Genomic DNA, 5,180 nt, shown 5'->3' with positions numbered 1-5,180 from the left:
GTTATTGGAATCCCATGATGTCCTGTCTCGCATTTTTTTTCTTTCAAAATACTCCAAATACTTTATACATCTTCAATGCTGGGAGCAATTGTATGTTAGATTGGCAAAAGTAAGCAAGTAAGCTTCCTGGAGGCAGCCCACTCATTTTTGCATGGATGTTGAATGGATATATCCCTGGTTTAGGCAAAGCCCCAAGGATTTTGCCTCAAGATTTTGCTGCTATATGGCCTCCCTTTGCTTGTCTCAGATGCCTGGCATAACATAGTTAAGTATGAATAGGGCCTCACTGCCTATAGCATGTCATTCCTCCATAAGACCTACGGTCTTTGTGGGGCAAATCTCCTACAGATGATTTTATAATTCCTGATAATGATTCCTAAATTGATTCAAGTAATTTAAAAACCCTCCTGCAGTATAATAAAAACTGATGGGTGCTCTGTGAACCTCCATGTGGACAAAAACCAGACTGAAACAAGTTAATAATATTTGGAAATACATTTATTCTAGGTTTAGTCCAAAGATAAGGCCCAGGTATACACTATAATAAGAGAGACCATATGAATAGAGAAACAAATAATAAATGGCTATCTATACAAGACAAGACTGACACGTATTTCTTGGAAAAGCCTTGACATAAAAACTCTTGCTTTGAACACACAATGTACATTTCAAATAAGAAAAAGATCAAACTTCAGCTTTGAACTCATATTAAGCATATAGATAAAACCACTGCTTTAAACTTATAATAAACAAGAATATCTAATTAGTTATAGTTCTACTGAAAGAACTTAGAATCAATAGTCCTACTGTAACTCCTTTTTGATATAGTGATTGTATCTGTTTTTGAATGAAGATTTTTTTTATAGAAGGCTTAAAAACATAGGACAGAAATCAGTTGTTGGTTTCTTGGAGATTTCCTCCATTCACCATCTGCCAAATATGTGTTTGTATGTCTGATTGTCTTTATGTACACTTTATGAATGATGTATGGAAGCTCACAATGTTCGTGTGAATGTATGGTTTTCTCTTTCTTTCTTCTTGTTGCAGCCCCAAATAGCAAGACTACCAATCTGAAACATTAAAAGTGAAAGTACAGTAGCCAGAGCCATCAGCCTGACAGAACAGGAGCCTACCATAGAGGGCGTCTGAAAGACTCTACTGATCGAGGTATTGAAGCAGATGCTGAGATTCATAGCCAAACTTTAGGCAGAATGCATGGAATTTTATGCAAGAAGGGTGAGATAGAAAACCTGGAGGGACAGGAGTTCCCAAAGGGGACCAACAGAGGAAAAAAACAACAACAAAACACAACAGCAACAACAAAACCTTAGCTCTGGGATCCTGAAGAGAAGATACCCTAAACAAGGACAATGTATGGAGAGTACCTAAAACCTTGGCTCAGATGTAGTCCCTAGACTCAGTCTCCAAGTGGGGTCTCTAGGAAGGGGAACAGGGACTTTCTCTGGCATGAACTCAGTGGCAGGCTCTCTGATCACCTCTCCCTGGGAGTTTGCAACCTTGCCAGGCCACAGAGGAAGACAATGCAACAGGTGCTGATGAGACCTGATAAGCTAGGGTCAGATGGAAAGGGAGGAGGACCTCCCCCATCAGTGAACTAAGCCAGGGGCATGGGAGGAGATGAGAAAGGGAGGGTGAACACAGGAGGAGATGATAAAGGGGGCCACAGTCAGGATACAAAATTGAATAAAATGTAGTAATTGATAACAATAATAAAAAAAGAAATTGTAATTTAAAAAGTAAAGGAAGTTCAGAGTTTTTCATTGTGACCAGCAGCCCCATGGCTCCAAATAGCAAGGCTACCAGCCAAAGCTCGAGAGTAAATGTACAAAGAATAAGACTGGAAGCAACCAGCTCCTGTGCCTGAAATGACTAGAACAAAAGCCTTTGGACTCTCTTCTTCGCCAGTGCTGCTGTTCCACCTCAGCTACCCCTGGACCCCATGAATATAACATTTTGCTTCATACATACTTTGCTTATTACACCACCATAAGTGTTTTATTTTTGAACAGAAAAAAATAATATATTTTTGCTAAGCAAATTAGCTTCTTACATTTTTGTCTCATAGAAGAGCAATTTTTACTTGTCATGAGAAACAGAATGAATGGTGCATAAACAGGAAAAAGCAGGGCTTGCCTAAATATTAATTAGGTATTCTTTTTTAAAAACCTTTGTATTGGTTCTTTGTGAATTTCATATCATGTGTCCCAATCCCACTATCTTCCCTTTCCCCTCTACACACCCTCTACTCTTGCAGCCTCCTCCCAAAAGGAAAAAAAAAATCTGATTGTGGAAGCTGTAGTGTGTGACAGTGTGTCCCACAGTATACCCTTTCATTCATGTCTTTGCTTGCAATTGTTGATTGCAATGAGTTATTGGTCTGGTAAAAGGTCTCTGGCTTCTGCTATAATATCAATACTGGAACCTCACTGAGATTTCTTTTGAATATCCTGTTGTTGCCCTGTGTCATGGAGATCCTGAAGCTTTGGATCTGCAGTACCAGCCCCTTCACATGCTCCAGTTGGTGTGGGCCAACTCAAAGCTCTGGATCTGGGCCTGGGTGGTATCTGAGTTGGTCAGTCCACCAGCTCTCCCACACCCACACCACAGGTCAACTTTCCTGCCCTGCCCTGGTTGGCCCAGCAGCCAGGGAGCATGGGGTCACACTCAGCTCTCCAGCTCTCATTCCCTTGGGACTGGATCATATGTGCTCAAGCCATCAAGGCCATCTCTACTGGGGTGCATAAGCTAGGTGCAGGATCTTCTCTCTCTAGTAATACAGCAGGCTATGGGCTGAGTCATTCTGATCTCATGCCCTCAGACCTGGCTCAACTGCAACCCCTGCAACCAGGAACAACAGCTCTTTCCTGCTGCTTAAGCAAGTGTGTAGAGCCCTAGTATTGCAGCGGGTAGGGAACAGGGCACTCTCATAATCCCAGGGCTAGCTCTCCTGCCACAGATGGGGAGGGACAAGGGATGTGAGGAGAGCATCTCGGCCTTGTCCCGCTACCACACAACAGACAGGAGGCAGGGCAGGCTCTCACAAGCCTATGCCTTGGGGATGGCTAACTTATGTTTCTGCCAACAGGGTGAGGTCTACTGTGCTGTACAGGTGAGGGTCAAGGCCATTCTCATGACCCTGGCAGGGTCAGCTCTCTTGGCCATCACAAGTTTCAAGGACAAAAGGGATATCTTCCTTGTTGACCCCACTGAACAGCAGACATGGGCAGTACACTCATGGCCAGTCTGTCTGCAACCCCCACATCCAGGGCAAGCTCTACTGCCCAGGGGAGGTACAGGGCGGTACCTCTACCAAGTTCTGTAGCTAATGAGGGGAAGGTAAAAAGGGTTTTGTTTTGTTTCTGTAACCTGTGTTTGTCACCCATGCTCTTATTCCCAGAAGTAACTACTTTGAGACTTACATATATTTACAAAAGTCTAGGCCAATATAGCTAAGCATGTTCCCTAACTTGCTCTTAATTAATACCTATTTATTCTATTCTAAGTTTTGCCACATGGCTGGTTACCTCTGTTCAGGTTTCATTCATATGTCCTCCTCAGTGTACCAAAAAGAATCCTCTCATGAGCTTCATTCTATCCCATCATTCACCCTCTCTACTGGAACTCCTCCCTCCTATTTTCTTCCTCAGCTATAGATCAATCAGCTGTTATTGGCCGATAAAGAATCCATACAGTATGCAAGAGATTAAACCTACATGAAAGGCCAGATCTACTGCTCTCATGAATCCAGGGCCAGGGGTGAGGGAGGCTGAGGGTATCTCTCCCTCATCTACCTCACACCACCTGCTTAGGAGGTGAGTAGAGCAGGACCAGCTCTTACCACTCATATCCTTTGAGCTGACTCACCTACAACTCCAGAGTGAGAGTACTGGCCTGCAACCATGGCCAGGTCTACTCTGCTCCCTGGGCAATGTGTGGACCACTCTCCATAGTACTGAAGCTAGCTATGAGTAGGGTCAGCTCTCCTGCTTTCATGCCCCCAGGACTAGCTTTCCCAAGATGCCTAGGCAAGAGGTGGCACCAGTTCTTCAGAGCCCTCAGATACCAACATGTCCCCAAGCAGCAGCCCAGGCCATAAGTATTCACCTGGCCTTTGACGGTAACAGACCACTGTTGTATGGCCCGTGGACCCAGAAATGGTCCCAGTGGCAGCACAAACCAGGACCACACCACAGTCCTAAATGGCATCATTGGCTACTCACATCAGGCTGTTCTTCATTACCCTCAAGCCTGAAGTTCTGTCTCTCTTCATTGTGCTCATATCCTCCTATCTTCTATTTCTCCACCACTTACTTGCTCCTCTTAGGGGTGTTCAGGGTTTCTGAGTGTCTGGGGTGATCTCAGGAGTATTATGCCTCACCAAGCAATTATAGTACCAGTCAGGGGCCATCTCAGTACTGCTTTGTCCCTGCTCCGCCTAGGCTTGCATGATACTGGACTGGTGGTCATTTCAGGCTATGTCCCTATCTGGGCCCCATGGCACTAGATTGGTGGTCATCTTGGCTCACTCCTTGCGAAGGCTTCCCATGTGGGCCCATGTATGCTTGGGTCCTTGTGGCTTGGGCTCACTCCTGGCAGGTTTCCATAGTGCCAGGAGGGGTCCTTTATTCTTCAGCTCACTCCATCAAGATGTTTACGTTGGTTTGGTCTCCACCCTGGTAGCCCCTCGGCCTGCACTGCTTTAGACTGATAGTTGTCTCAGGCTATATTCCTGTCAGTTCCCCATGTACATTACTTATGGTTGTCTCAGACTCAATTTTTCAGGGGGGCTACTAATCATTCAGGTGTTCACAGGGCAGACCACTGAGTCTGCCCTGAGATAGAGAAGAGATATAGGCTCTCTTCTCTCTGTCACCTACCGTCACACATGAGACTGAGCAGGTACACCTAAAGTGCCTCTAGAAACAGGTAATTGGGTATTCTACTTATTTATTTATTTATTACAGTTTATTCACTTTGTATTCCAGCTGTAGTCCCTCCTTCTTTCCCTCCCAATCCCACAGTCCCTCCTTCATCTCCTCCCAAGGCCCTCTCCAAGTCCAATGATAGGAGAGGACCTCCTCCCCTTTCATCTGACCCTAGCTTATCAGGTCTCATCAGGACTGGCTGTATTGTCCTCCTCTGTGGCCTGGCAAGGCTGC

At 45.0% G+C, this 5,180-nt stretch overlaps 1 pseudogene; it reads right to left on the bottom strand.

Annotated features, from left to right (window-relative positions):
• Nucleotides 1-4,799: 4,799 nt before the first annotated feature.
• On the bottom strand, nt 4,800-4,948 carry LOC129668545 (small nucleolar RNA SNORA17; annotated as a pseudogene).
• Between the last annotated feature and the right edge of the window lie 232 nt (nt 4,949-5,180).

Source organism: Psammomys obesus, unplaced genomic scaffold (genome assembly GCF_907164565.1).
Source record: "Psammomys obesus unplaced genomic scaffold, mPsaObe1.curated_primary_1811, whole genome shotgun sequence".
Taxonomy (NCBI): Eukaryota; Metazoa; Chordata; class Mammalia; order Rodentia; family Muridae; genus Psammomys; species Psammomys obesus.
Note: the sequence above shows the minus strand (reverse complement) of the source record. Positions and strands in the feature narration are given on the sequence as shown.